General features: G+C 38.4%; 1 pseudogene; it reads left to right on the top strand.

Moving 5' to 3' along the window:
* The first annotated feature begins 11,958 nt into the window (after window positions 1-11,958).
* On the top strand, window positions 11,959-12,923 carry LOC126080638 (olfactory receptor 5A1-like; annotated as a pseudogene).
* Window positions 12,924-20,363: the final 7,440 nt, after the last annotated feature.

The following is a 20,363-nucleotide window of genomic DNA, read 5'->3' as shown; positions in this document are numbered from 1 at the left end:
GTTTGACTTTTAGGAGCTCCCAGTTATCTGGTTTCTCTTTGTCATTTTTAGTAACGTTTTGTATTCTGTTTATGCCTCGTATTAGGGCTCCTAATGTTGTCCCTATTTTTTCTTCCATGGTCTTTATCATTTTAGTTGATCCACTTGGAGTTAGTTTTTGTACATGATGTGAGGTATGGGTCCTGTTTCATTTTTTTGCAAATGGATATGCAGTTATGCCAGCACCATTTGTTAAAAAGACTATCTTTTCCCCAATCAACTGACACTGGGCCTTTGTCAGATATCAGCTGCTCATATGTGGATGGATTTATATCTGGGTTCTCAATTCTGTTCCATTGGTCTCTGCGTCTGTTGTTGTACCAGTACCGGGCTGTTTTGACTACTGTGGCTGTGTAATAGGTTCTGAAATCAGGTAGAGTGAGGCCTCCCACTTTCTTCTTCTTTTTCAGTAATGCTTTACTTATCCGGGGCTTCTTTCCCTTCCATATGAAGTTGTTGATTTGTTTCTCCATCACATTAAAAAATCTCATTGGAATTTGGATCGGAAGCACATTGTGTATATATATGGCTTTTGGTAGAAGAGACATTTTTACTATGTTAAGTCTTCCTATCCATGAGCAAGGTATGTTTTTCCACTTAAGTAGGTCCTTTTTAGTTTCTTGTAGTAGTACATTGTAGTTTTCTTTGTATAGGTCTTTTACATCTTTGCTAAGATTTATTCCTAAGTATTTTATCTTCTTGGTGGCTACTGTGAATGGTATTGATTTGGTGATTTCCTCTTTGATGTTCTTTTTGTTGATGTAGAGGAATCCATGTGATCTTTGTATGTTTATCTTGTAACCTGAGACTCTGCCAAACTCTTCTATTAGTTTCAGTAGTTTTCTGGAGGATTCCTTAGGGTTTTCTGTGTATAAGATCATGTCATCTGCAAATAGAGAAAATTTTACTTCTTCCTTGCAAATCCGGATGCCCTTTATTTCTTTGTCTAGCCTATTTGCTCTGGCTAGGACCTCTAGCACAATGTTGAATAAGAGTGGTGATAAAGGGCATCCGTGTCTGTTTCCCATTCTCAAGGGAAATGCTCTCAGGCTCTCTCCATTTAGAATGATGTTGGCTGTTGGCTTTGTATAGATGCCCTTTATTATGTTGAGGAATTTTCCTTTAATTCTTAATTTGCTGAGAGTTTTTATCATGAATGGGTGTTCGACTTTGTCAAATGCCTTTTCTGCATCAATTGATAATTTCATGCTGTTTTTGTCTTTTGTTCTATATATAAGGTGGATTACATTAATGGTTTTTCTAATATTAAACCAACCTTGCATACTTGGTATAAATCCCACTTGGTCATGGTGGATTACTCTTTTGATATGTTTTTGAATTCTACTGGCTAGAATTTTGTTGAGGATTTTTGCATCTATGTTCATGAGGGATATACGTCTGTAATTTTCTTTTTTTGTGGTGTCTTTACCTGGTTTTGGTATCAGGGATATGGTGGCTTCATAGAATGAGTTAGGCAGTATTCCATCATTTTCCATGCTTTGAAATACCTTTAGTAGTAGTGGTGTTAACTCTTCTCTGAAAGTTTGGTAGAACTCTGCAGTGAAGCCATCCGGGCTAGGGCTTTTTTTTGTTGGGAGTTTTTTGATTACCATTTCAATCTCTTTTTTTGTTATGGGTCTAGTTAGTTGTTCTACTTCTGATTGTGTTAGTTTAGGTAGGTAGTGTTTTTCTAGGAATTCATCCATTTCTTCTAGGTTTGCAAATTTGTTAGAGTACAATTTTTCATAATAATCTGATATGATTCTTTTAATTTCAGTTGTGTCTGTTGTGATGGCCCATCTCGTTTCCTCTTCAGGTTATTTGTTTCCTTTCCTGTATTTCTTTAGTCAGTCTGGCCAATGGTTTATCAATTTTGTGATTTTTTTCAAAGAACCAGCTTTTGGCTTTGTTAATTCTTTCAGTTGTTTTTCTGTTCTTCAATTCATTTAGTTCAGCTCTAATTTTTATTATTTGTTTTCTTCTGGTGCCTGATGGATTCTTTTGTTGCTCGCTTTCTATTTGTTCAAGGTGTAGGGACAGTTCTCTGATTTGGGCTCTTTCTTCTTTTTGTATGTGTGCATTTATTGATATAAATTGATCTCTGAGAAGTGCTTTTGCTGTGTCCCAGAGGTTTTGATAGGAAGTGTTTTCATTCTCGTTGGATTCTATGAATTTCTTTATTCCCTCCTTAATATCTTCTATATCCCAGTCTTTTTTGAGCAGGATATTGTTCAGTTTCCAAGCATTTGTTTTCCTTTCCCTGATTTTTCTGTTATTGACTTCTGCTTTTATGGCCTTGTGGTCTGAGAAGATGGTTTGTAATATTTCGATGTTTTGGATTCTGCAAAGGTTTGTTTAATGACCTAATATGTGATCTATTCTAGAGAATGTCCCATGTGCACTAGAAAAAAAAAGTATACTTTGTAGGTGTTCGGTGGAGAGTTTTGTATAGGTCTATGAGGTCAAGTTGGTTGATTGTAGCAATTAGGTCTTCCGTGTCTCTATTGAGCTTCTTACTGGAAGTCGTATCCTTCTCCGAAAGTGGTGTGTTGAAGTCTCCTACTATAATTGTGGAGGTGTCTGTCTCACTTTTCAGTTCTGTTAAAGTTTGTTTTATGTATCTTGCAGCGCTGTTATACGGTGCATAAATATTTAATATGGTTTTATCTTCCTGGTCAATTGTCCCTTTAATCATTATGTAGTGTCCTTCTATATCCTTTGTGGTGGATTTAAGTTTAAAGTCTGTTTTGTTACAAATTTATATTGCTACTTCTGCTCTTTTTTTGATTGTTGTTTGCTTGATATATTTTTTTCCATCCTTTGAGTTTTAGTTTGTGTCTCTAAGTCTAAGGTGTGTCTCTTGTAGGCAGCATATAGACTGATTGTGTTTCTTTATGTAGTCTGATACTCTCTGTCTCTTTATTGGTGCATTTATTCCATTTACATTCAGCATAATTATAGATAAGTATGTGTTTACTGCTGTCATTTTGATGCCTTTTTGTGTGATGATGACAATTTCATTTTTCCACTTACTTTTTTGTGCTGAGACGTTTTTCTTTGTAAATTGTGTGTTCCTCATTTTCATCGTAGTTGACTCTGTGTTTGCTGAGTCGTTATGTTTTTCTTGGTTTTTATTTTGAGTTATGGAATTGTTAGACCTCTTTGTGGTTACCTTAATATCTACCCCTATTTTTCTAAGTAAAAACCTAATTTGTATCGTCGTATATCGCCTTATTTTCCTTTCCATATGGCAGTCCTTTGCCTCCTGTATTTAGTCCCTTTTTTTGATTATTATGATCTTTTACATAGTGACTTCAATGATTCCCTGTTTTGAGCATTTTTTTCTTTTTAAAATTAATCTTAATTTATATTTGTGATTTCCCTATTTGAATTGATATCAGGATGTTCTGTTCTGTGACCTTGTGTTGTGTTGGTATCTGATATTATTGATTTTCTGACCAAACAATTTCCTTTAGTGTTCTTGTAGCTTTGGTTTCGTTTCTGCAAATTCTCTAAGTTTGTGTTTATCTGTAAATGTTTTAATTTCACCTTCATATTTGAAAGAGAGTTTTGCTGTATATATGATCCTTGGCTGGCAGTTTTTCTCCTTCAGTGCTCTATATATGTCATCCCATTGCCTTCTTGACTGCATGGTTTCTGCTGAGTAGTCTGATTTTATTCTTATTGATTTTCCTTTGTAGGAGACCTTTCTTTTCTCCCTGGCTGCTTTTAAAGTTTTCTCTTTATCTTTGGTTTTGGCAAGTTTGATGATAATATGTCTTGGTGATTTTCTTTTTGGATCAATCTTATATGGGGTTTGATGAGCATCTTGGATAGACATCCTTTCGTCTTTCATGATGTTAGGGAAGTTTTCTGCCAACAGATCTTCAACTATTCTCTCTGTATTTTCTGTTATCCCTCCCTGTTCTGGAACTCCAATCACATGCATGTTATTCTTCTTGATAGAGTCCCACATGATTCTTAGGGTTTCTTCCTTTTTTTAAAATTCTTTTATCTGTTTTTTCGTCAAGTATCTTGGTGTCAATTGCCTTATCCTCCAACTCCCCCACTCTGCATTCCACTTGCTCGATTCTTCTCCTCTGACTTCGTATTGAGTTGTCTAATTCTGTAATTTTACTGTTAATCTTTTGGCTTTCTGAATGCTGTCTCTCTATGGATTCTTGCAACTTATTAATTTTTCTGGTATGTTCTTGAATAATCTTTTTGGTTTCTTCAACTGCTTTATGAGTGTGTTCCTTGGCTTTTTCTGTGGATTGCCTTATTTCATTTCTGAAGTCATCCCTGATGTCTTGAAGCATTCTGTAAATTAGTTTTTTATATTCTGCATCTGGCAATTCCAGGATTGTATCTTCATTTGGGAAAGATTTTGATTCTTTAATTTGGGGAGTTGTAGAAGCAATGATGGTCTGCTTCTTTATGTGGTTTGATATCGACTGCTGTCTTTGAGCCATGTATAAGATATTGTAATGATTTACTTTATTTTATATTTGCTCACTGAGTCTTGTTTTGTTTTCTTTCAATATATGTAGGTGGGCTACTAGATTGTGCTGTGTTGATTGTTGTAGCCTTTAAATCACTTATATCCTATTACCAGCTGGTTTGGGCTGTTACCAGATACATAAGCCTAAGAGTCCATTCATATTCTTGAGTAGAATCTGATTTTGGGTCACTAAGTGTGTGGTGTAGACTGTCACCTATTAACTTAGAGGAGCAGTGGTGATACTTGTGTGCACCAGATTCTAGTAGCAGCAGGGGCTCACACTCCGGGGGGGCAGGATGCTGACAGGCTTCCCCCAAGTGTCAGTGAGGTAGGTGTGTCTCTATTACTAAAGCACTTTGGTGGGTGGGCTCTGCAGCTGTACCTGAGGCACCCAATACATGTACCTCTACAGACTGGTAGGTTTCACTATCCTCAGATCCCTTTGGCAGGAGGCTAGGTGGTTTGGGTGGAGCTTCAGCCCTCAGTTCTGCATTGTGGGTCAGTGAGGGCTCTGTTTAATAGGTAGAGATATCAGACCTGAAAAACTTGTCTTTCCAGTAATCCCTTAAAGCAATTACAGTTAGATCCCTATCAGAATTGCCTTAGCATTATAATAGGCACCTCGTTCCCTGTAGGGATGAAAGCCCAAGACTGTGGATCTCATATGCTTGGCTGTAGCTGGTTCTGTATTTTTATTCCAATTTAGGGAAGTCAGGGAAGGATTTTTTCGTCCCTGGGTTGTTAGTAGCTGCTTCTCTCAGGCCAGGAGAATGGGTTAGGAAAAGACAAAAAACAAAACAACGAAAACGAAAACAAAAACAAAAAAACTGCAGAGCACTTTACTCCCTGGCCCAGGAAATTCCAATGTTAATGAAGTCTCCTGGGAAGGGAGGGGAGGGATCAGATAGATAGGAGAGAGTAGCTCCCAGGATATAGACAAAGTTACTTATCTTGCTTGGTGATGACTGTTTTATCTGAGATTCCTGAGGGGCGTATAGCCTGTGTGCACTGGCTGTGTCAAGATTGCCCTCGAGGGTCAGGCCAGCGTCCTGTGCTTGTGCTGTCTCAGAAGCCGTGGTCAGCTCCTCCGCTCCCAGTCCAAAGCCCAGTGCCAAGGTTTTCTGGCTGGGATGCCACACTCCAGGCTCCAAAACCAGTCACTGCCTCCCGGTGAATTCTGCTCCTGTCAGCTGCATTGCTACGCTTCCTGCATGCACTGGCTTTTCTTCCCCCGAGGTCACTTCAGGGAGCTAGGTCTGCCTCCCGTGTTTGTGCCATCTCAGGAAGCTGTGCTCAGCTCCCCTGTGCCCAGTCCAAAGCTTGGTGCCAAGTATTTCTGACTGGGATGCTGGGTCCAGGCTTCGAAAACAGTCGCTGCTTCCCTGTGGTTGCTCGTTCTCTCATTAGCCACGTCAGTGTGCAGCCTGCTTGCGTGGCTGAGTCTCTACGGAGGTTACCCCAGGGGGCTAGGGGTTAGGGCTGTGTCCCTTGCATGCCACACCTCAGCAAGCCGCAATCAGCCCCGCCACTCTGTACCAGGGAACCATGAGGGCTCAAGGCTGTGGCGCCGGACGCTGCCTCCAGAGGCAGTTGCTGGTTCAGGACGCAGCTTTTTGCTCACCTCTCACTCAGGTCAACTCTTTAGATCTGTGTTTGATGGTTAGGGTTTGGAGATTGTCATGTATGTGATCAATTCACTTGTTTTTCTGAGTCTTTGTTGCAAGAGGGATCGGAGGTAGCTTCTACCTAGTCAGCCATCTTGGCCCTGCCCCCAAAGGGGCCACATTTTATTATATGTTTCCATTTCCTTCTTTTTAATTGGCTAAGGAGGGTAAAATGGAGGTAGGTATAGAGATGGGGATTATATTCTGCCAAGAATGTTTTTAAACAAAGCTAAAGTAAGAGAGCCAAGACAAAGCCTACCCCGGGATACACTTGTTTCAGGAAGAAAGCTATGGAGTTGCCCATAAATAAGAAACAACAAAAGGTAAGATTTGATTAGAAATTGTACACTCTGGAGTGGTAGAGAAAAAGAATGCAACAATTAAAAGGTGTCTGTGAGATTAGCAGTGATGTCACTGGTTTAACATACCTTTCTGCCTATGGGAATGTCATGGTAATTTTAATCTTAGACGTCTGTGGACATAGCTTTCTGTAGTTGCCGTCTAAAGGCCGAGATTTCTCTGCCCCTCAGTTATTTACATATTGCAAACACTTCAATGCTTTTTCAGTTCTTTTTCCTGAAAGAGACAAAATTCTCCTCCAGTTTGTCTCATTTCTTTGGCAGCTAGTGAATGTTACTGCATTTCTCTTCATTTACTGAAAGGATATCTATATGAAGAGACATGATGAATATATTATTGACTGTGTTCTCCAGTATGCTGTGATTGTCATGTTTGTATAGTAATGCCTCTGAAATAGGCTCTGCTATTGGAGAGGTGTTTTATGAGAAATTCTTACGAAGAATATGCAAGGGCCTTCCTGGATCCATAAATTCCTGCCCACATGTAGGAGCTGGTGATTACCCACAGGACATGATCTCTTTCTCTATCTCATGCTATACGTCATCTCTTTTCTTGTATCATGTCTTTATGGGTGCATTTCTCATTTATCTTCCTGGGCTTTAGCCCACTTTCTGTCTCCTTTGCATCCTCCAAGCCACAAAATATAATAGTGCTTTGCACCTGAGAGTTGTTTAGAAATAAGGCTAATGATGCAATTGAGACATTTTTGAGAGACAGTGGAATGTCGTTGTTAAAGAAGTGGGTCTGGAGCGAGAGTGCCTGGACTTGAATTCTAGTTCTGCTCTTTATAGGCTGTGTGACATGTGCCTGATTACCACTGTGAGTTATACAGTCTCTTCATCTGTAAGATAAGAGAAATAAGAATCCATATCATGTAGGGTTTTTTGGCAAATGAAATTAAATAAAACATAAAAAGATTCAGAATAACACTGGCAACTTAATAAGCACTTATTGATCAATTTGGAACCAAAAATTTATAAGCAAATCAAACAAGCTAGAGGTTTTAGAAAAAATGTCTGAGGAATAAACTGGGGTAATCAAGACTTTCATAGAACTTTTTTTAATAAAATTATTTCTTAAAATATGTGAATTATATGGTCAGGGAACATGCTGAGAACATCTAAACCCATCATTCCCCGCCCCCCCCCCCCGCCATAGCTCAGCCAGTTTGAAAGCAAAGAAATTCTTCAAAGTACAGAAAAGACAAGAAAGCGCTAAGCTAAGGAAGTCATAGGCAGGGCCAGCATTTTCGCACTTTGTCGTTAGGTGTCATCTAGTCGATTCCAACTCATAGCGACCCTAGGTACAAACAATGAAACACTGGCAGGTCTTGTGCCATCCTTACAGTCTTGCTATATTTTAAGGCATTGTTACAGCCACTGTTTCAATCCATCTCATTAAAGGTCTTTCTCTTTTTCTCAGGCCCTCTACTTATTTTTTTTCTACTTAAGCAAACAAGATGTCATCCAAGGACTCGTTCCTCCAGATAACAAGTCCAAAGTATGTGAGACAAGGTCTCGCCATCCTCCTTTCTAAGGAGCATTCTGACTGTACTTCTTCCAAGACTGATTTGTTCATTTTTCTGGATGTCTAAGGTATAGTCAATATTCTTTGCAAGCACCATAATTGAAAAGCGACAATCTTTTTTGATCTTCCTTATTCATTTTTCAACATCTGCATGCATATGAGGCAATTGAAAATACTATGGCTTGGGTCAGGTGCACCTTAGTCCTCAAAATGACATCTTTCCTTTTTAACACTTTCAAGAGGTCTTTTGCTGCAGATTTGCCCAATGTAATACAACATTTGATTTTTTGACTGCTGCTTCCATGGGTGCTGATTCTGGACCCAAATAAAATTAAATCCTTGACAACCTCAATATTTTCACCTCTTATCATGATGTTTCTTATTGGTCCATTTGTGAGGATTTTTGTTTTCTTTATACTGAAGGCTGTAGTTTTTGATATGCATCTGTAAGTACTTCAAGTCCCCTTCACTTTCAACAATCAAGGTTGTGTCATCTATATGTCACAGATTGTTAGTGATTCTTCCTCCAATCCTGATGCCCCATTCTTCTTCATATAGTCCAGGTTTTTCAATTTGCTCAGCATACAGATTGAGTGAATATGATGAAAGGATACAACCTGGTGCATATCTTTCCTGTTTTTAAGCCAGGCAACATCCCCTTGTTCTATTCAAAAGACTGCCTTTTCACCTATGGACAGTTTCCTCATGAGCACAGTTAAGTTCTGGAATTCCCATTCTTCTCAAGGTCATCCATAATTTGTTAAGATCCACACAGTTGAATGCTTTTACATAGTCAACAAAATACAGGTAAACATCTTTCTGATATTCTCTGCTTTCAGTCAAGGTCCATCTGACAGCAGCAATGATATTCCTTGTTCTACGTGCTCTTCTGAATCTGGCTTGAATTTCTGGCAGTTCCCTCTTGATGTAGTCCTGCATATGTATATGAATTATCTTCAGTAAAATTTTACTTGTGTGTGTTATTAATGATATTGTTTGATAATTTGCACATCCTGTTGGATCATCCCAGTAGGAATATATTGATCCTCAGTGGCCTAAGGGCTGAGATTTAGTGGACATATGTGTGAGAGGTAAGAGAAAAAGGCAGTCATGAGATTTGATTAGAGAAAATATCCCACCCTACCGAGAGCAGGGACTCCCATAGGATGACAGCCTCAGAGATGAAGTAGGAAAGCCCCTCCACCCTACAGAGTGAGAGATAAGCACACCTCTCTCAGCCTTAGATTGGGAAGAGCAGAGAAAAGTGAAAAATTCCATCGATAATTCTTAGCTCCAAATTCGTATTCATGGAGACATGAAGCCTAATCCTTATCAGTGTTGTGGCCTCAAAACATCCCAAGTAAAAAGTTATGTTTAAAGGTATTCTGGATCAGTATTGCTATTAAGTTACCATACTGAAGTAATATAAATCATTTCTGAAGGAATATATTTCAAAGTCATTCTTCAATGACTCCCACAGATAAAGTTCTAAGGAACATAAACTCATAATGAAAAGCCATTGAACAGACAAGTAAACAAGACACCATGAACAAGAGTCAGCAGCAACATGAAATTACACAATCAGACCCACAAAACTACAGATGTTTCAATTTTTCAATATTAATTTTGAATACATATGTTTAAATAAAAGAATCTTTGAGGGTACAGTGAAGTAACAAGACATTTTTAATTTCTGCCAGGCATATATGAGAAAAGAACAAAATGGAACCTTTAGAAAAGAAAACAAATTATTAGGATTGAAATCTAAAACTCTGTGGATGGGTTAAACAGACAGTTAACACAGTTGAAAACAGAATAATGAGCTGGAGGACATATCTACAAAAATGAAAAAGAACATAGCATAGAAGTACAAAGAAATGGTTCTTTCAGAGATGGGAAGATCCAACATACATCCAATTGGGATTCTAGAGAGACATATAAGAGAAAAAATGAAGGAGAAGCAAACTCTTTAGTAGACAACACACTGGCCTAATACCATATTGAATGAATGAACTTTATAGGAGGCTGTGCAGGTCTTCATGATCACAAGAACATCAGTATGTATCACAGATGCTTAGTAAATCTCTTTGCTGTCTTGGATTGTTAGTGATGATGATGATGTTAATAATGATAATGAACGTGATCTTCTGTTCACTTTCCACAAGATTTTTCCTCCATTCTGTCTCTCTGTGGAGGGACAACTGTTAAGTCTGGATGGTAAATACATCGTCTATCTGCTACCACTTTCCCCTTAAATACTAATATAAGACATCTCAACATTATTTTCCAATTAATTCCTTCATTCTATCAGAATCTTTCTGAAAACAGGGTATCAGAATGCCACAACTAATCTGATTTAGAGAAATGGGCCCTTTGATCTTACTTTCCTAGTCATCACCTTAAGCTCATGTAGGGATTTTTTATTTTTCTTCATTTTTGGAACCTGGTGACTGGGAAATGATTGGGGATAAGGAAAACATTTTGAGCAGCTAATGTTGGCAAATATTTGTACTTCATAGAAATGTTTTATCCCATTAATTCCGCAGTTTTTCTCTATGTTAATATCCAATATGTCTACTTTCTACCCTTATATACAACTCCCAGGATACATTTGACAGCTGTATCCTATATTTAAACAGTTCATAGTTTTCTTTTTAATGTGGGTTTATCTGAACAAAAATGTGTTTTTCTTGGGGGATATTTTAGTGATATCCTAAAGAAAATGACAGCTATAACATCTCATAGTGAACATATAGTTCCTGATGCAAACATATTCTTTATGTTAGTTGCCATTTATTTGAAGGCTTACTTCTGTGTTTCTCTGGACTGACTCCAATGTGAAGGGAGGAAAACAAAACATGAACAACAACAACAAAAAAAAAACTTCCTATATTTTGCCCAAACTTCCCAGTCCTCATGTCTATTGTCTAAGCATGAATCTTACAAAAGTCCAAGTCAGTTTCCTGTGTAGGAGAAACCTTTGACCTGGGAACAACAAATAGACCTCAGGGTGACTGAAAATTGCAAAGTGCTCCAGTAAAGGTGGTAAGTAGTTGTATTTTTCTGGATAGAGGAACCTGAGTTTCCACAGATTTTCAAAAGGACACTAAGAAGATCAATAATTACTGTCCTAGACAATCGAACTGTGAAATATTTCTGATTTGAGGAAAGGAAAATCTGCACCAGCGAGAAAGGGAGTTTCACAGCTCTCTGAATCTTGTATCACTTCATTTCTCAGGAGGCTTCCTAGAGTCACTAATTTGGTTATGTCCCATCCATTTTCAAGCTGCTGCTTCTTCTGATTGACTCTTCCCACCATCCTGCTACATGATTCTTAAATCTCTCCTGGCATCATAAAAGCGGAAAGGGCGTTACAGAATTGTCAAGAGTACCTCATTATACATTAATTAAAGGTCACTTCTGAAGGACATTTTAAAGAGTATCTACCGAGCCTCCTTATTGTGAATATCCAGGAGCTTCTCCAATCATTAATTTAATGCAAAGCAATGTACAAGTAGAATTTTTCTGTTTCACCATATAATGAAATTACACTATTTCCCTAATTTAGCCTACCTCCCAAAGTCTCATATATTTGCAAAATCTGCTATGGGAAAACATGAATGCATTTTTAGAAAAAAAATGGACTACTGATGCCCTTCCAATGCCATTATCCCCCAAGAAAGGATGATAATATGCAGCCAAGAGGAGTTTTCAGTTAAGGTTGAAGACTGTGTATTAAGAGTTAATTGTATTAGCTGAACGTTGATAATTTAAATTTGTAAAATTAGCCTGATGCATTCCTAAAAACATGATACGTCCTTTTTTGGGGAATAAAGCTATTTCCTTCTCTTGCCTTTTCTTCAGCAGATGACATCAAGCTAGTCCATGGAATGGAATGGAAACCAGTCCTCTGTGGGCATGTTTGTTCTCCTTGGACTCTCAGATGAAAAAGAGCGTCAGCTCATCCTCTTTCCAGTATTCCTTGGGATCTACCTTTTGACCCTTATCTGGAACCTGGGTCCCATCCTTCTAATTAGAATGGACTCCCACCTGCACACACCCATGTACTTTTTTCTCAGTTTCCTATCATTTATAGACATCAGCTATTTTTCTTTCATCAGTCTAAGGATGCTTTCAGACTTCCTAAAACAGGAAAAAATGATTTCTTTCATTGCCTGTGCCACTCAGTATTTTGTTGCAACCTGGATGGCTCTGGCTGAGTCCTGCCTATTGACCGCCATGGCCTATGTCCAATGTCACCATTGGCAGTCCACTACCAAACCCATCCATCACAGTACCTGGCGTCTGTGGGAAAATGGTTGCTGAGGCCTACGTGAATGGTTTCTTTAGTAGTCTATCTCAAACAGTCTCTTGCTTTCATCTTTACTACTGTTGGCCAAATATTATTCAACATTTCTTCTGTGAATTGCCTCAGATTATTTCCTTGTCTTGCTGCCATCCCTTCATCACCCAAATGACTTTTCTTCTGGCAGCGACTGGTGTTGGATTTGGTTCTTTGCTTGTTATCCTCTTGTCCTATGGTTTCACTGCAGCTTCCATCCTAAAATATCCTCAGGCAAAGGTCGTGCCAAGGCCTTCACTACCTGTGCCTCCCACCTGGCAGCTCTGACACTCTATTATGGCAGACTGTCTCTGTGTACTTGTGTCCCATATCTAATGAGTCCATGAAGCAGGACAACGCACTCTCAGTGTTCTATGTCATCATCATCCCTTCTTTAAACAGTCTGATATATTGTCTGAGGAACAAGGAGATCAAAGAGGCCTTTAATAGGCTTATAAAGAGAGCAACAGCCATATGTCAGTCAGAATAATATTTGCGTAGGTATTATTACCGTATAAGTTCGATGGAGGTAAAAACGTTTAAGTGGCAATTTGCATGTCCCATGAATAACTAGAAAGCAAGAAGAAGTAAAATCGTGGCTTCCTTGTTTCTTGTTGCCATCATGCTTACCTGCCATTTAGACATAATCTGACACAGTTATGTTATATATAATTTAAAAAGCCAGTTTCTATTATTAGAACCCAGGTAGATAAAAGCCTAAAAGGTGTGCTTTGAGAAGTGTTGGTAGATATTACATGTACAGAAATGACAAGAATCTAGGAGAGCAAGCAGCATGTTCTTTCCTTCACAGATTTCTTCATTTCTTTTATTTACTATGAGTTGTTGAACATTTACATATGTTTCAATAAAAATAAAAGTATAAAATTAAATATAGGAAAAATTTAAAATAATGTTTATTTCTTTAGTTTTTATTGTGCTTTAACTGAAAGTTTACAGTTCAAGTTAGTTTCTCACGCAAAAAATTTATACACACATTGTTATGTGGCCATAGTTGCTGTCCTTATAACAGCATATTCCTCCTTTCTACCCCAGATTTCCTGTATGCATTTAACCAGCTCCTGTCCCTTTCTGCTCTCTCATCTCGCCTCCAGACAGGAGCTGCCCGTTTAGTCTAATGTATCTGCTTGAGCTAAGAAGCACATTCTTCATGAGTATCATTTTATGTCTTATAGTCTAGTCTAATCTTTGTCTGGAGTTGGCTTTGGGAATGGTTTTAGTTTTGGGCCAAGAGAGAGTTCAGGGGCTATGTCTTCCGAGGTTCCTCCAGTCTCAGTCAGACCATTATGTCTGGTCTTTTTACTAGAATTTGAATTCTGTACCCCACTTTTCTCCTGCTCTCTCAGGGACTGTTTTGTTCCCTGTCAGGGCGGTCATTGGTGATAGCTGGGCACGATCTAGTTCTGGTCTCAGGCTGATGGAGTCTCTGGTTTATGTGGCCTTTTCTGTCTTTGGGCTCGTATTTTCCATGTGTCTTTGGTGTTCTTCATTCTCCTTTGGTCCAGGTGGCTTGAGACCAATTGATGCATCTTAGATGGCTGCTCCCCAGCTTCTAAGACCCAGACGCCACTCACCAAAGTGGGATGCAGAATATTTTCTTAATAAACTTTGTTATGCCAATTGACCCACATGTCCCATGAAACCACAGTCCCCAGGCCCGTGCCCCTGCCACTCTGTCCCTTGAAGTGTTTGGTTGTATTCAGGAAACTTCTTAGCTTTTGGTCCAGTTGTGCTGACTTCCCCTGTATTGTCTCCTTCCCTTCACCTAAGAAAATTCTTGTCTACTAACTTGTTAGTGAATACCCTCTCGCCCTACCTCCCCACCCTTGTAACCATCAAAGAATGTTTTCTTCTGTGTTTAAACCTTTTCTTGAGTTCTTATAATAGTGGTCTCGTACAATATTTGCCCTTTTCCTACTGCTTAATTTTATTTACATAATGCCTTCCTGATTCTTCCTTGTTATGAGATGTTTCACGGATTCATCGGTGTTCTTTATCATTGTGTAGTATTCCACTGTGTGCATATACCATAATTTGTCTATCCATTTATCCATTGATGGGCACCTAGGTTGTTTCCATCTTTTCTCTATTGTAAACGGTGCTGCAATGAACATGGGTGTGCATATATTTATTCGTGTGAGGGCACTTATTTCTCTAGGATATATTCCAAGGAGTGGGATTGCTGGATCATATGGTAGTTCTATTTCTAGCTATGCCACCAGGGCACTAGGTTTTTGGTGGGTTTTATTTCTAGCTTTTTAAGGAAGTGTCAAATCAATTTCCAAATCTTTTGTACCATTTTACATTTCCCCAGCAGTGCATAAGCATTCCAGTCTCTCCACAACCTCTCCAACGTTTACTATTTTGTGTTTTTTGGATTAACGCTAGCCTTGTTAGGGTGAGATGGTATCTCACTGTAGGTTTGATTTGCATTTCTTTAATGGCTAATTGCGTGACCATTTCCTCAAGTATCTTTTAGCCACCTGAATGTCTTCTTTGGTGAAGTGCCTGTTCATATCCTTTGCCCATTTCAAAAGTAATTTTTTTTTTTTTATCTTTTAAAAAACACAATTTTATTATAGTGAAATATATGTAATGAAAAATTGCCATTTTATTCATCAGGTGTACAATTCAGTGACATTAATTATACTTATCATGTTGTACAACCATTGTCACTATCTATTTCCAAAAGTTTTCAGCACCTCATACAGAAATTGAGTACCCTGTAAGAAATAATTCCCCATTGTCCTCTTCCACCAGCTCCTGGTAACTCTAATTAACTTTTGTCTCTTAAGCATATGTCTGTTTTAGATCTTTCATATAAGTGGACTCATATAATATTTGTTCTTTTATATCCAACTTATTTCACTTAACAATCTTTTCATGGTTCATCCATGTTGTAATATGTATCAGAACATCATTTCTCTTTATGGCTGAATAATATTCCATTGTATAGATAAGCCACATTTTATTTATCCATTCATCTGTTGATGGACACTTGGTTGTTTCCACCTGTTGGCTGTTATGGATAAAGCTGCAATGATTCCGTCCCTGCCTTCAGTTCTTTTGGACATATACCTAGGAGTGGAATTGCGGGGTCATATGGTAATTCTGTGTTTGGCGTTTTGAGGAATCGCCAGTTTTCCTCAAGCCTCATTTTTTTTTTTATTAACTTTTATTGAGCTTCAAGTGAACGTTTACAAATCAAGTCAGTCTGTCACATATAAGTTTACATACATCTTACTCTGTATTCCCACTTGCTCTCCCCCTAATGAGTCAGCCCTTCCAGTCTCCCCTTTCGTGACTATTTTGCCAGCTTCCCACTCTCTCTATCCTCCCATCCCCCCTCCAGACATGAGATGCCCACACAATCTCAAGTGTCCACCTGATATAATTAGCTCACTCTTCATCAGCATCTCTCTCTCACCCACTGTCCAGTCCCTTTCATGTCTGATGAGTTGTCTTCGGGGATGGTTCCTGTCCTGTGCCAACAGAAGTTCTGGGGACCATGGCCGCCGGGATTGCTCTAGTCTCAGTCAGACTATTAAGTATGGTCTTTTTATGAGAATTTGGGGTCTGCATCCCACTGATCTCCTGCTCCCTCAGGGGTTCTCTGTTGTGCTCCCTGTCAGGGCAGTCATCGATTGTGGCTGGGAACCAACTAGTTCTCCTGGTCTCAGGATGATGTAGGTCTCTGGTTCATGTGGCCCTTTCTGTCTCTTGGGCTCTTAGTTGTCGTGTGACCTTGTTGTTCATTCTCCTTTGCTCCAGGTGGGTTGAGACCAATTGATGCGCCTTAGATGACCGCTTGTTAGCATTTAAGACCCCAGACCCCACATTTCATAGTGGAATGGAGAATGTTTTCATAATAGAATTATTTTGCCAATTGACTTAGAAGTCCCCTTAAACCATGGTCCCCAAACCCCTGCCCTTGCTCTGCTGACCTTTGAAGCATTCATTTTATCCCGGAAACTTCTTTGCTTTTGGTCCAGTCCAATTGAGCTGACCTTCCATGTATTGAGTGTTGTCCTTCACTTCACCTAAAGCAGTTCTTATCTACTAATTAATCAATAAGAAACCCTCTCCCTCCCTCCCTCCCTCCCTCCCCCTCCTCGTAACCACAAAAGTATGTGTTCTTCTCAGTTTATACTGTTTCTCAAGATCTTATAATAGTGGTCTTATACAATATTTGTCCTTTTGCCTCTGACTAATTTCGCTCAGCATAATGCCTTCCAGGTTCCTCCATGTTATGAAATGTTTCACAGATTTGTCACTGTTCTTTATCGATGCGTAGTATTCCATTGTGTGAATATACCACAATTTATTTACCCATTCATCTGTTGATGGACACCTTGGTTGCTTCCAGCTTTTTGCTATTGTAAACAGTGCTGCAATAAACATGGGTGTGCATATATCTGTTTGTGTGAAGGCTCTTATTTCTCTAGGGTATATTCCGAGGAGTGGGATTTCTGGGTTGTATGGTAGTTCTATTTCTAACTGTTTAAGATAACGCCAGATAGATTTCCAAAGTGGTTGTACCATTTTACAATCCCACCAGCAGTCTATAAGAGTTCCAATCTCTCCGCAGCCTCTCCAACATTTATTATTTTGTGTTTTTTGGATTAATGCCAGCCTTGTTGGAGTGAGATGGAATCTCATCGTAGTTTTAATTTGCATTTCTCTAATGGCTAATGATCGAGAGCATTTTCTCATGTATCTGTTAGCTGCCTGAATATCTTCTTTAGTGAAGTGTGTATTCATACCCTTTGCCCACTTCTTGATTGGGTTGTTTGTCTTTTTGTGGTTGAGTTTTGACAGAATCATGTAGATTTTAGAGATCAGGCGCTGGTCGGAGATGTCATAGCTGAAAATTCTTTCCCAGTCTGTAGGTGGTCTTTTTACTCTTTTGGTGAAGTCTTTAGATGAGCATAGGTGTTTGATTTTTAGGAGCTCCCAGTTATCGGGTTTCTGTTCGTCATTTTTGGTAATGTTTTGTGTTCTGTTTATGCCTTGTATTAGGGCTCCTAATGTTGTCCCTATTTTTTCTTCCATGATCTTTATCGTTTTAGTCTTTATGTTTAGGTCTTTGATCCACTTGGAGTTAGTTTTTGTGCATGGTATGAGGTATGGGTCCTGTTTCATTTTTTTGCAAATGGATATCCAGTTATGCCAGCACCATTTGTTAAAAAGACTATCTTTTCCCCAATTAACTGACACTGGTCCTTTGTCAAATGTCAGGTACTCATACGTGGATGGATTTATATCTAGGTTCTCAATTCTGTTCCATTGGTCTATGTGCCTGTTGTTGTACCAGTACCAGGCTGTTTTGACTACTGTGGCTGTATAATAGCTTCTGAAATCAGGTAGAGTGAGGCCTCCCACTTTCTTCTTCTTTTTCAGTAATGCTTTGCTTATCCAAGGCTTCTTTCCCTTCCATATGAAATTGGTGATTTGTTTCTCTATCACCTTAAAAAATGACATTGGAATTTGGATCGGAAGTGCATTGTATGTATAGATGGCTTTTGGTAGAATAGACATTTTTACTATGTTAAGTCTTCCTATCCATGAGCAAGGTATGTTTTTCCACTTAAGTATGTCCTTTTGAATTTCTTGTAGTAGAGCTTTGTAGTTTTTTTTGTATAGGTCTTTTACATCCTTGGTAAGATTTATTCCTAAGTATTTTATCTTCTTGGGGGCTACTGTGAATGGTATTGATTTGATGATTTCCTCTTCGATGTTCTTTTTGTTGATGTAGAGGAATCCAAGTGATTTTTGTATGTTTATTTTATAACCTGAGACTCTTCCAAACTCTTCTATTAGTTTCAGTAGTTTTCTGGAGGATTCCTTAGGGTTTTCTGTGTATAAGATCATGTCATCTGCAAATAGAGATAATTTTACTTCCTCCTTGCCAATCCGGATGCCTTTTATTTCTTTGTCTAGCCTAATTGCCCTGGCTAGGACTTCTAGCACGATGTTGAATAAGAGCGGTGTCTGGTTCCCGTTCTCAAGGGAAATGCTTTCAGGTTCTCTCCGTTTAGAGTGATATTGGCTGTTGGCTTTGCATAGATGCCCTTTATTATGTTGAGGAATTTTCCTTCAATTCCTATTTTGGTGAGAGTTTTTTTATCATAAATGGGTGTTGGACTTTGTCAAATGCCTTTTCTGCATCAATTGATAAGATCATGTGGTTTTTGTCTTTTGTTTTATTTATGTGATGGATTACATTAATGGTTTTTCTGGTATTATACCAGCCTTACCTGGTATAAATCCCACTTGATCGTGGTGAATTATTTTTTTGATATGTTGTTGAATTCTGTTGGCTAGAATTTTGTTGAGGATTTTTGCATCTATGTTCATGAGGGATATAGGTCTGTAATTTTCTTTTTTTGTAATGTCTTTACCTGGTTTTGGCATTAGGGAGATGGTGGGTTCATAGAATGAGTTGGGTAGTATTCCGTCATTTTCTATGCTTTGAAATACCTTTAGTAGTAGTGGTGTTAACTCTTCTCTGAAAGTTTGGTAGAACTCTGCAGTGAAGCTGTCCGGGCCAGGGCATTTTTGTTGGGAGTTTTTTGATTACCTTTTCAATCTCTTTTTTTGTTATGGGTCTATTTAGTTGTTCTACTTCTGAATGTGTTAGTTTATGTAGGTAGTGTTTTTCCAGGAATTCATCCATTTCTTCTAGGTTTGCAAATTTGTTAGAGTACAATTTTTTGTAATAATCTGATATGATTGTTTTAATTTCATTTGTTTCTGTTGTGATGTGGTCCTTCTCGTTTCTTATTCGGGTTATTTGTTTCCTTTCCTGTATTTCTTTAGTCAGTCTGGGCAATGGTTCATCAATTTTGTTAATTTTTTCAAAGAACCAGCTTTTGGCTTTGCTAATTCTTTCAATTGTTCTTCTGGTCTGTAATTCATTTAGTTCAGCTCTAATTTTTATTATTTGTTTTCTTCTGGTGCCTGATGGATTCTTTTGTTGCTCACTTTCTATTTGTTCAAGTTGTAGGGCCAGTTCTCTGATTTTGGCTCTTTCTTCTTTTTGTATGTGTGCATTTATCGATATAAATTGGCCTCTGAGCACTGCTTTTGTTGTGTCCCAGAGGTTTTGAGAGGAAGTATTTTCATTCTCATTGCATTGTATGTATTTCCTTATTCCCTCCTTGATGTCTTCTATACCCTAGTCTTTTTTCGGGAGGGTATTGTTCAGTTTCCAAGTATTTGATTTCTTTTCCCTAGTTTTTCTGTTATTGATTTCTAGTTTTAGTGCCTTGTGGTCTGAGAAGATGCTTTGTAATATTTCGATGTTTTGGACTCTGCAAAGGTTTGTTTTATGATATGTGGTCTATTCTAGAGAATGTTCCATGTGCACTAGAAAAAAAAGTATACTTTGCAGCAGTTGGGTGGAGAGTTCTGTATAAGTCAATGAGGTCAAGTTGGTTGATTGTTGTAGTTAGGTCTTCCGTGTCTCTATTGAGCTTCTTACTGGATGTGCAGTCCTCTCCGAAAGTGGTGTGTTGACGTCTCCTACTATAATTGTGGAGGTGTCTATCTCACTTTTCAGTTCTGTTAAAATTTGATTTATGTATCTTGGAGCCGTGTCTTTGGGTGCATAAATATTTAATATGGTTATGTCTTCCTGATCAATTGTCCCTTTTATCATTATGTAGTGTCCTTCTTTATCCTTTGTGGTGGATTTAAGTCTAAAGTCTATTTTGTCAGAAATTAATATTGCTACTCCTTTTTTGCTTATTGTTTGCTTGATATATTTTTTTCCTTCCTTTGAGTTTTAGTTTGTTTGTGTCTCTAAGTCTAAGGTGTGTCTCTTGTAGGCAGCATATAGCTGGATCGTGTTTCTTTATCCAGTCTGTGACTCTCTATCTCTTTATTGGTGCATTTAGTCCATTTACATTCA

This window comes from Elephas maximus, chromosome 7 (genome assembly GCF_024166365.1).
Source record: "Elephas maximus indicus isolate mEleMax1 chromosome 7, mEleMax1 primary haplotype, whole genome shotgun sequence".
Classification (NCBI taxonomy): Eukaryota; Metazoa; Chordata; class Mammalia; order Proboscidea; family Elephantidae; genus Elephas; species Elephas maximus.
The sequence above is the reverse complement of the archived record's forward strand: the minus strand, read 5'-3'. Positions and strand labels throughout refer to the sequence as shown.